We start from the raw sequence: 12,407 nt of genomic DNA, 5'->3' as shown, positions 1-12,407 counted from the left end.
GTATGGATTCGGGTGGGAGTGATGGAGAGAGAGTCTTAGCTGCAGAGTCTGGGGCTTGCTGACGTGGAGCCCGCAGGGACAGGGACAACAGAACAGGACCGAGACGCTAGTGTGGGTGGGAACTCCAAGCGGTGGGTGCCGTTTTAATGTGTGCTGGAAGATAAGTGCTCCTTGTGGCTAAAAGTCAGTCGTCCACAGAAGGGACCCCATGCAGAGCGTGTAGACTGTGCAAGTGACAAAATAAGTTCGCTTAAGCCCACTGAAAAATTTAAGGGCACATTACGGACATTTCCATTTTTCTTTTTACCACAGCTGGGATGGCCCAGTGATGACGTAATGCAGCCACATTACAGGACAACAGGGGTTCCCCAAGTTACCATGACCTTCGCATTAATTACTTTTCTCACTGTCATGATCAAGGATCTGACAACAAGCAACTCAGAAATAACTCATTTTGATTCATGACTCGGGGACACGGTTGGTTCACGGTGGGGAAGGCACATTGTGGCAGCATGAAGCCGCCGGTCACATCACATCGGTAGTCCAACAGGGAGAAATGAATGCTGATGCTCTTATGGCTTCCTCCTTTAAAAATTATTTATTTTCATGCAGGATGTGTGTGTGTACACATTTGTGTATGAGACTGCCCACAAACGATGGCACACCTATGAAGGTTAAAAGACAACTTTGAGGGGAATTGTGTACCTCCCACCTTGTTTTTGAGGCAGGGTCTCTCTTGTTGCTTGTGGCTGTGCTGCATACTCCAGTCTGGCTGGCCTCTGAGCTGCTGGGCAATTCTCCCATTCCCTGCTGTTGGAGTGCTGGAATTACAGACACAGGTCACCTCTCACATGGGTTCAGGGTATCCAGGCTTGCACAACAGGCGTGTTTTCCTATTTGTGCCATCTTCCTTGCCTGGCTTTCTCCCTTTTCCCTTTGTGTACAGGTGTGGGGTGTGTGTATGCTCACAGGTGCACTCACCCATGCTTGTGAGTATAGAGGCCAGAGGTTAGCCCCGAGTGTTCCTTTTTCACTCAGCACTTTACTTTTTGAAACAGGGTCTCTCACTGAACCTGGAGCGTGCTGACTCTGTATCTGCCTCTATTGCGATGAATTTTATTTTCTAAAGATTTAATTTAATTTTTAAAGATGTATTTATTTTATGTATGAGTGTGCTCTATCTGCATATACAACTTTATGTCTGAAGAAGTCACCGGATCCTATTATAAATGGTTGTGAGCCACCACCATGTGGTTGCTGGCAATTGAACTCAGAACTTCTGGGAGAGCAACCAGTGCTCTTAACCCCTGAACCATCTCTCCAGCCCTAATTTAATTTTTTCTATTTATCTATTTCACACGTATGAGAGTTTTGCCTGCGTGTGTGTATATTACTGTGTGAGTGTCCAGTGCCCACAGAGGTCAGAAGAGGTTATCATGTCCCCTGGAACTGGAGTTATGGATGATCTGTGTGCTGGGAACTGAGCCCAGGTTTTCTACAAGAGTAAGTGTTTTTAACTGCTGAGCCATCTCTCAAGTTCCCTATTTTTAGTTTTTAAATTGTGTGTATGTGTGTGTGGGGGTGTCCTTGGAAGCCAGAGGCATCGGCTCTCCCTGGAGCTGGAGTCAGAGATGGTTGTAAACCACCTGATGAGGGTGCTAGGAATTGAAATTGGGACCTCTGCCCAAGAAGCACGAGTTCTTAACTGTGAGCCATCTCTCCAGCCCTCCGCACTTTATTTTTGGGACAGGTTTCTCACTGAACAGGAGCTTGTTATTTCATCGAAGCTGGCTGGCCAATGAGCCCCCAAACACTCTCCATCTCTGTCCCTGCCTCTAGCACTGGGCTGCAGACACACTCCCCTCATGCAGCTTTTCCGTGGACGCTGGAAATTGATCTGATCTCAGATTCTCAGGCTTGTGCAGCAAAAATTTCACCCACCGAGCCATCTCCCCAGACCCATCCTTCCTCCCTTCTCATTCAGTCTGGGATCCCAGCCCAAGGGATGATACCACTAAGGTTTAGAGTCAGTGGTGATGAGAGAGACACAATTCCACCTTCTCAGCAGCCTTTGGAGTTCCCTTAGTTTTTTAGAGACTATGGCTCAGGCCAAACCAGGATGGTGTAAAAGAGAATTTCAGGTCTAGCCAGTCTGAAGCAGAGTCAGAGATTTCACTGAAGATATTCTAACACAGGCTTAATCATGATGGTTAAGGAGAAGTGATCAGAAAGAAAGACAAATGGTGTATAGGTTTCTCGAGGGAATCACAATGAATTGTCTTAACATTAACCACACAGACCATTTTGGTGGCTCTCATGTTATGCTAAGACTCCTCCTCATTCTGCTTTGTTCTCTCCTTAATGAATGAGGTGATACAGTGGGTCTGGAGATGTCTGGGATAGAATTACAACCAGACAAGGTAAAACCTGGAGCCACTAGGGTGGCACAAGGAGTTTAGTACCATGAGATCTGCAGGGAAATCCTCCCTGTTAAATCATTCTGGTGAGATTCCTAACAAATTGAAGATTTCTAACAAGGAAGAGAGAATGGCCTGAAGTTGTCATTAATTGCACTGGAAGCCTCACTTCTCTGTTGATGGGAGCCTTCAACCGGATGGCTGGATGGGAGCTCCTCTCCTTTCCCACCCAGTCTACCTTTCCCTTGTTTCTAACCTGCCTCAGCTTCAGTTAAGTTTCTGTAGCACAGACATACCCACAGGTGTGTCTCCTAGGTGATTCTGAATGCAGTGAGGTTGACAATGAGGATTTGTCATCACACTGTCTGGACTTGACTTCCCCTGTTCACCTCCCCCCCCACGCTGCCCCCTTTCTGGTATTTTATAGCTATGGTTATCACTCTACTCCCTTCTACAAGCCCAAGCCAAAAGCCTGGGAGGAACCACGAACACATTCCTAGCCTCATCCTCCCTGTTAAATGAATAATGACAATTTATTTAGCATAGCCCTGTTTCTCTTCAGCGCCATTGTAAAACCGGGTGATTCACCAATATGTAAGCAGATAGGGTTTGGGTGTATTTATTAGGGAAATATGCCTTACTTACAGTGCACCTAGCCAACCGGCAGGAAAGCAGAGAAAGTTGAAGCAACAGGGAGAAGAGAGAGCTACCATGTCCGTTCCCTATCTCTTTAAACCTGTACCACGTCACCCTGACATCACCTTGACCACACCCTGATAGGTGTGGTCAGGCACACCTGTAGCCAGCCCTTAGGAGGCATGGTTACGGTGTCTCCTACACCATTGTCCACACTCTGATCCATAAGGCCACCATCATGGATGCTGTCCACTGGTCTTCCTGACCCCTCATCCTCTCCCCAGTGCGTTCTCCATTGCAACCGAGTTATCTTTCTAAACACATTTCTGCTACACATCTTCAGTAGCTTCCCATTGTCTTTCGAATAAAGTCCCAAATCTTCAAAGTCCCAAATCTTCAAATCCTTAACCGGGTCTACAAGACCCTAGATATCTAGGTTCCTACCTGGAATGGTTAGCGTTAACTTAACAAAACCTGGAACCATCTGGGATCTGAGCCACTGAGCATGCTACTGGGAAATCATCTTGATTATATTAGTTGATGTGAGAAGAATCATTTTAATTGTGGGCGGGACCATTCTCTGGGCAGGGGACCCGGCTTGCATAATGTGGAGAAACTGAGCTGAGTGTGTGTGCATCTCTCTGTTTCCTGACTGTAGATGTCATGGGACCAGCTGCTTCAAGCTCCTGATTCTTTTGAATCCCCCCCCGTCATTATGGACACTACCAATGAATTGGAAACTGAAATAAACCCTTTCTCCTTCAAGTGAAGGACCTAATGTGGAAGGCTTGCTCTCTGTCACGAAGGACTTTTCACACTCTACATATTTGGCTGGTGCTGTTTAAAAGACCAGAAGGCATTTATTTGTAAGTCATAGAGAACACGTTCTTGACTCCCAGGGAAAGGCCGGGACAGCTCAGTATGCAATGTTTTAACACCCAATGTTTCTCACAGGTATCATTCATTTCACTTGTCATTGCTGAGAGAATGCCTTGGTGGTAGAACAGGATTCATGGGATATTGCGGATGACCTTGCTCAGCCGTATCTGTCAACACAGAGAGAATGACTATAGAGACAGCCTGTGTCCCTAGGTACTGTGTCTGGCCTTGGACAACAGGAAGGAGAGACTGTAGGAGAGAAATGTAGACTATGGATGCAATAATTCCCTCATTTCCAAGCCCTGAACTCCACTCTCATAAAAGGTCTTAGCTGATCCGAAACCTCTGGCAGACCCCATAATTTTCCATGTGTGAGAGGCTGTTCCTTGCTATGTGAACTAATACACATAGTCCTGTTTGTTGAAGGTCAGACTTCGGTCTCAGTACCTTGCCTCAGAAACCCGACAATTGCTTACTAGTATTGTTTTTTTTTTTAATCAATATTTTTTGTCTGTTTGAGTCAGAGTCTAACTCCGAAATCCCAATCCCGTGCTGCCTGCCATATCTGGATTTTTACATCTTTCTGCTTTACTAGATGAGGATTTGTTGATTAATTTGTTAAAAATATATTTCACACCAGGTGTGGTAGCATGCTCCCAGCACTCAGGAGGCAGAGGTAGGCAGATCTCTGTGAGTTGCAGGCCAACCTGGTCTACATAGTGAGTTACAGGACAGCCAAGGCTACGTAGAGAGATCCTGTCTCAAAGAAACAAAATCAAATTTATTTTTAACTTCATTTTACATGTATGGGTGCTTTGCTTGCATGTATGTCTGTGCACCATGTACATGCCTGGTGCCTAAGGAGGCTGGAAGAAGACATCAGGTCCCTTGGGACTGGAATTACAGACATGGTGATGTGAATTCTGGGAATTGAACCTGAGTCCTCTGAAGAGCAATAAATGCTCCTCACTGCTGAGCCTTTTCTCCAACTCCATGGATTTATTCTGATTTTTTTTGTTGTTTTTTTTTCACAGGGTTTCTCTGTGTAGTTTTGGAGGCTGTCCTGGTACTAGCTCTGGAGACTTAGGCTGGCCTCGAACTCACAGAGATCTGCCTGCCTCTGCCTCCCGAGTGCTGGGATTAAAGGCGTGAGCCACCAACGCCCAGTTTATTATGATTTTTTTGAAGCATGGGTTTCATGTTTACTGCTAGATCCCTAATATCTGAACTAGGGCACATGGGTAATGCTTGAAAATATTTGTTAAGAAAAAAAAGAAAAATCAGGTTTGGTGGTACCTGCTTGTGATCTTGGGATTTGGGGGATTGAGGCAGGAGATTGACATGAGTTTGAGGCTAATCTGGACCGTATCACAAGACATCGTGTCAGCAACACTAACATCATCAACAACAGAAAGCCTTTCCAAAAGGTAACTAACTCTTTATTCCCCAGACATAAATTAGATAACCAAACAACTGGAGCTTTGACACTATTCCCTAGACACCTATTGACCACCATCTCCTCTCTGGCCTCACAGCTACACCGGCCATGTCCTTTCTTCATTTGGACATACCAGTTTACAGCGGGCCTCCCCTTACAAGCCTAAAGGTATTTTCCATCTGATGGAAAATTACATGGGTTCCCTCAGTCAAGACAGTAAAGAACACGTCACTGCTGGTTTGGAATACACGCTGTGTGTACTGTGTGTGCTATCCTGCCACAGTCTGAAACACCTCGATAAAAATTCCAGATACACTGTATGTTACAAACTGCATTTCTTAAAACAAAACAAAACAAAATGTCAACAAGGCCCAGAGAGAGGGCTCAGTGGTTAAGAGCACACACTGCTCCAACCGAGGACCAACCCCTGTCACCCATATCTCGGGTCTCACAGCTGCCCGAAACTCCGCCTCCAGGGGCATCTGACACATCTGGCTCTACGATCACTTGAACACACACACACACACACACACACACACACACACACACACACACACACAAACTTAAAAACAATGACTTCTTTTTCTGGGCAGTGGTGGAACACACCTTTAATCTTAGCACTCAGGAGGCAGAGGCAGGCAGATCTCTGAGTTCAAAGCCAGCCTGGTCTACAGAGTGAGTTCCAGGACAGCCAGTGCTACAGAGAGAAACGATGTCTCAAAAAACCAAATTGAATATTCAATTAAGATTTACTTTTTTGTGTAAAAATAAACAGGTATATTTCATCTGGGGGAGACAGAGAGACACAGAGAGAGAGAATGTCCCTAAGTTGGGAGCTCATTTTACATTTGGTCCATGAGTCATCAATACACTCACATACAGTAGCAGCTCACCATGCCTGCTCTTGGCAAACCTCACCCTAACCTGCTTCTCAGCACTGTAAGTGCTAAGCACAGTACCCGAAGTTGAGATGCAATGCTTTCAAAACTCCCAGATGTTCTCTTTTGCTTTTGTGACAGGGTCTTGCTATGTGTAGGCCAGGCTGTAGGCAGAGTTTTCCTGTCCCAACCACCTCTCCCAAATAACATGTAGAAAGCTGCTTTCCAAATAACTGACTTGGAGACTTAATATAAATTATAAACGCTTGACCAATAGCTCAGGCTTGTTACTAACTAGCTCTTATAACTTAACCCATTGCTATTAATCTATGTGCTGCCCTGAGGCTCTTGGTTTTTACCTCTATCCCATTTTGTGTATCTGATTTGTTCTTAGTCTGGATAGCAACTCCTCTGACTCTGCCCTTCCTCATGCCATTATTTTCAGTTTGGCTTTCCTGCCTAACTTTATACTGTTTCGCTACTGGCTAGTCAGCCTGTGTATCAAACCAATCATAATGACATATATTCACATGATGTATGGAAGGATTTTTCCACAGCACCACGCTGGCTTCGAACTTGTGACCTTCCCACCTCAGTCTCAGGAGTAGCTCTGCCTTTCTGACTTTAGCCACCTGTGATCAGCTCTGGCCCCATCACATTAAGTGGAACATTCCAGAAGTAAGCAATCCACAGCAGCTGCGCCTCTGTGACTATGATGAAGCCTCACCCTGTCCTGCCCAGGGTTGCTGACTGAGACCTGAATTACCCTGGTTTCTTCGTGTTCCGCACTATATGTGGTAGGTGCCTATTAGTCACTTGTAGTTAGTGCTGGCTATCAGAACAAGTCATAGTGGTGGCCCCAAATTACAAGGGTAGCCAAGCCAGCAATGTCTAAGAAAAGAACCATCGTGTCTTTCCTTTAACTGTCATCTTACACCATCACAGGATGCAATTAGAGAGAGAGGGAAAGAGAGAGAATGATATAGCCACCTAACTTTAATTAAAAGTTTTTTTTTTTATGTTAGCTTTTCGAGACAGGGTTTTTCTATGTAGCCCTGGCTATCCTGAAACTGTAATGATAAATCTTTCCTCCAACCACCTGAGCCTAGTCAACATGTGGTTGCCCAAAATAACACACAGAGATTAATATTAGGTACAATACTGCTGGCCAATGACTAGGATTTCTTATCTGCTAGCTCAGTCTTAATTATCAACCATAACTATTAGACTATATATTTATAAGACTCATAGAGGATACCAGCCTGGTGTCCTGTCTTCCTGGAGGTCACATGGTGACTCCTGTCTCTACTACATTTCCCAGAATCCTCCTTGACTCCTAGTCCCATCTAACTTGCTCCCCTATTGGCCAACAGTACTTTATTCAACAACCAATAAGGTAAACATACATAGAAGGACCTCCTCCATCACACCACCACTGCCTGGCCCATCTTTTATTAGTTATTGTTATATTGTTATAACAATTATAATCTTGTTTATAACAATTATTGTTATACTTTTTCTGTATTAGGTATTGCCTTTATCTGGTTAGGCCTAGTTTGTTTTTGTTGTTGTTTGTTTTTGGTTTCTGGAGACAGAGTTTCTTTGTGTAGTCCTAGCTGTCCTGGAACTTGTTTTGTTGACCAGGCTGGCCTCAAACTCACAGAGATCCTCCTGCCTCTGCCCCTGGAGTGCTGAGATTAAAGACCACCACCACTCAGTCTAGGCCTAGTTTGTAAATTAAACTTTAATAAGGGGAAAAACAGCATCTCTAGGGCTTGGTACCACCATGATTTCGGTATCCTTTGGGGTTTTAGAGCATGCCCTCTCTGGGTGAAGGGGGCTACTTTCCAGACCTACAAAAAAAGCCTTAAATGTCTTCTAGGAGCAACAGTAAAACCACTCTTCTGAGCTAGTCAAAGAAAGCACTGCTAATATAGAGTGCTATGCTTGTGTCTACCCTAATGCAATTGTAAAAGCAAATCTTATTTTGAGGAATTTTGACATATTTTTGGCTCTTTAAGTCAGGGTCTCACCATATAGTTGTGGTTGGCTTGCACTCATGGCAACCCTCCTGTCTCAGCCTCCTGAGTCCTGAGATTACATTCATGTGTTGCCGTACCCACATGAAAGATTATATATATATATAATATATATATATATATTATATATATATATAATATATATACACATACATACATACAGAGGGAGCACAAGTGTGCACATGTGTCTAAAACCAGGAAACCTTTTCAGAATAAGATAACAATCAACCACTCAGACTCTTTTGCCTCAGTATGTTGTTCCAGGCTTACCTTTGCCCTATATCAGTTTTAGAATTTATTTAGATTTCCTTTCTAACCTTCCTTATTGTTCTGGAAATACAGGATATGACGGGGCTCAGTTACTAGAATGGGTCTTTGTTGTTTCCGTGACCAGAATATAAATATCCAAGCTGCTCCAGGCCTATAGGGATTCTCAAAGTAGTCAACACGCTTAGGTGTCATGGCTTTGCTCTTTAGAACACATTTATGGTCACCCCAGTAGTTCGATGTTAATGCTGTCTCAGGGTTGGTGGAGGCCTAGAGCTTGCCTATAGGTCATAGACCAGGGACTAGAGCCACGCAACTGCTCTGGTCACTGTACACCACATGGCCCTGGGTGCCTTGAGGATGTTGGCATCAGAGGAAGTCTTAAAAATATCCCGTGTCCGAATTATCCAAGAATAGACAAAAAGGATCCTTGTTTGACTCTAATGGAGAGGTACCCCCACCCCCAAGGCAGGGTTACCCTATGTAGCCCCAGATGTCTTGAAACTTGCTCTGTTGTCAAGGCTGGTCTTGAACTCAAGAGATCCACCTACCTCTGCCTCCTGAGCTCTGGTATTAAAGGCAGGCGCCATCAAGCAAGGTTTATTTTTTAATATTTTTGGGACAGAGTATCTCTGTGTAGGCTGGCCTTGAAGTCAGATCTTTCTGCCTCTACCTCCCAGGTACTGGGAATGCAGGCATGCACTGTTAGCCTGGCTTGGAGTTCTATAAAGCAAGGGAATGGTGTAAATCTGTTCCCTTAAAGCAGCAGTCAGTGCTTGAGAGGTACCAGGGACCAAGTGGGGGGAGGGTAAGCAGGGCAATGGGTGAGCATACAAAATCATGTACCCATGTGTGATGCCACAGACCTATGGTCTCGTACGACTCAGGTGTTAATAACAAGAGGTACAGTTAATTCCTGGACAACTTATGTGTGCTGTTTTTCTTTTCTGTGACATGAAATTTGGGTACCTGCAGATGTTGCATCTAAGTCTACTGCCCTTCCATTTGCTTCCATCCGGGCTTCTGCTCTCTACAGCCTCCAACTGCCCGCTGCTCGGATTTCCCTGCTCTGTTCTCTGGGAGGACATCCAAGTCCGTTCCGGGGAAACACAACTGCTTCAGTGACCCCGTGGTTTGTGAAGAAGAATTTACTTAGTAGAATTCTGAGTGTAGCTGTGCAGATGGAGCTGTCTTGACAACATACAGTGACCTTCAGGAAATTTACTGGTGTTGACTGGCGGCTTTTAATCCCAGCACTAGGTGGGCAGAGGCAGGGGGGTCTCAGTGGATTCTCTGTGAGTCTGAGGTCAGTTGGGGTCTATGGAGTGGGTTCCAGGCTAGTCAGGGCTACCGAGTGAGACCCTGTCTAAGAGAGGGAGAGGAGGGGGTGGAGTAGAGGGAAGGGAGAGAGGATCCAAGCAGGTTGGATTCTGGCCTTGACCTTTTTCTCTGTGGGACTTAAGTTCTGGTCAAGTAAGGAGAATGAATTCCTCAGGAGGTCTGTGTAACAGCAGACAAGAGTTGAAAGGGCAGAGCTACAGTGCGGGATGGACCTTCTTCAGGATGAGTCAATTCCCTCTTCTTCCAAAGGTTGCTTCACTTTCGGGGACCCCTGGAGTCCCCAATTCCCAGACATGGTGGTGCACACAGGTCCTCCTGGCATTTAGGAAGTGGAGGCAGGAGGACCAAGAATCTAAGGTCTGCCTCTGATACACAGGGACTTTGAGGCAGGCCATCCTAGGCTACAGAAGCAGCTGAATAAAATAAAATAAATAAAATAGAAAACAGAGCGGGCAGTCATGGGAAGGGCAAATAGAGAACTAGAGTGCCTTGGGCACGGTGTTACCCAAGCATGTGCTGTGACAGCCTGCTAGACCTATGTTGGGCTGGCCTGTTGTTTTATACAGGGGCAGCTTTCCTCCTTTCCTTTAACTTGGAGTTGTGACCCCGCCCCCTGACAATGGGTGGGACATGCATATAGGCATTCAGGCAGATACTTAGGCAGCTCAAAGGGCCCTGTATCTGGTGACCACGCCATGGCTACATCACACGATGTGGGCCTCCGTAAGAACTCAGTACACATGTGCAAGTTTCCCCTTTAAGCGAGCCACTCTGTGTGTTCACTCTCTTCCCTTTGCCCCCTCCTCTCTCTCTGTCTCTCTCTGTCTCTCTCTCTCTCTGTCTCTCTCTCTCTCTCTGTCTCTCTCTCTCTCTCTCTCCTCTACCCTTCTCTCTCCCCCCTTCCCCCTTTTCTTCTTCCCTTTCCCTTCAATAAACTCCACATGGGTTTGTTGAGTCTCGTGGTTCCTGTTTTCATCTACTCGTGACTGAAGTATGGTTTCCTGTTCTATCTACTCTACTCGTAACTTTAACCAAAGAACGACAGGAGTGAAAAATAAGGAAACCAAACTCAACTAAAGAACACAGTCTATTTTGCAGGAATGTGGGAAAGATTTCTTAACACTTAACACTGTGTAAATATGTCACTGTGATTGGCCAATAGCTGGACAGGATAAGGTTAGGTGGGAAAACCAGACTAAGGACCCTGGGAAGAAGAAGGGTGGAGTTGGAGGAGTTGCCAGCCAGACACAGAGAGGAAACAGGAGGTGCAAGATGAAAGAGAGCTAACTACACATAGCAGAATGCAGATTAATACAAATGGGTTCATTTAAAATGTAAGAGTTAGCTAGTAACAAGCCTGAGCTATTGGCCCAGTATTGATGTCTCTGTGCATTTTATTTTGGAGCTGGCAGTCACCTACAGGAATGTATGGGGGAAAACTCGCTAAAGCAGCCGTTCCCAACCTGTGGGTTGTGACCCCTTTGGCGGTTAAATGGTCCTTTCACAGGGGTCACCTAAGACCATCAGAAAACACAGAAACTTACATTACAATTCATGACAGTAGCAAAATTACAGTTAAGAAGTAGCAATGAAAATAATTTTATGTTTGGGGGGTCACCACACATGAGGGACTATATTAAAAAGGTCACAGCATTAGGAAGTTTGAGAACGACTAATAAAAAAAAACAGTTGCTAAAACAAGATGTGATGGTGCATGACTTTAATCCCAGCATTCTGGAGTCAGAGGCAGGGCGATCTCTGTGAGTTTGAGGCTAGCCTGGTAGACAGAGCGAGTGCCAGGACCAGGTCAAAGCTACAGAGAGAAACCCTGTCTCAAAAAACAAACAAACCAAAAAAGGAAACAGTTGATAAGAAAACTGATAAACGCCGATTTAATAAAAAAAAAAAAAAATCCCTGTGGCCTCCCATGGTCCCCACTCCCAACACTTCTCGGAGTTTCACTCACCCAAGCAGCCAATGTTTAGCATCCATTTTGTGTCTAGAACCAGGGAAACAAAGATCATCCCTTGTCTCTGAGGGGGCCTCCTTCCCCCAGATTCCTTCCTGTAGGACCAGCACGATGCTGGGTGAGAGCAATGCTTTTGTTTTTTTTGTTTTGTTTTTTGAGGCAGGGCTTCCCTGAGTAGCCCTGGCTGTCCTGGAACTCGATTTGTAGACCAGGGTAGCCTGGACTTCAGAGATTGGCCTGCCTCTGCCTCCCAAGATGTGTGATTAAGGGCGTGCACCACCACACCCGGCTAAGAGCAAGGTTTGGATTACATGGATCACGTCGGCTTCCTGCCTAGGTTTTCTTATGTTTAGGACAACTCCCCAAGCCCCATACCTTTTATCACAAGCCATGAAGGATCTGACCTGAGTCTGCCTTTCCAAGTCTCCTTACTCGCTTTGGTGTTGTAGACACCCACTGGACTTCGAAGTTGGGATCTTTTGGAGGCAGTGTGTGTGAAGAATGTGGAAGTTGTGTTGGGTTCCTCTTGATTCTCAGTCACAG

This window comes from Cricetulus griseus, chromosome 8 (assembly GCF_003668045.3).
Source record: "Cricetulus griseus strain 17A/GY chromosome 8, alternate assembly CriGri-PICRH-1.0, whole genome shotgun sequence".
NCBI lineage: Eukaryota > Metazoa > Chordata > Mammalia > Rodentia > Cricetidae > Cricetulus > Cricetulus griseus.
This window is presented reverse-complemented; position numbering follows the sequence as displayed.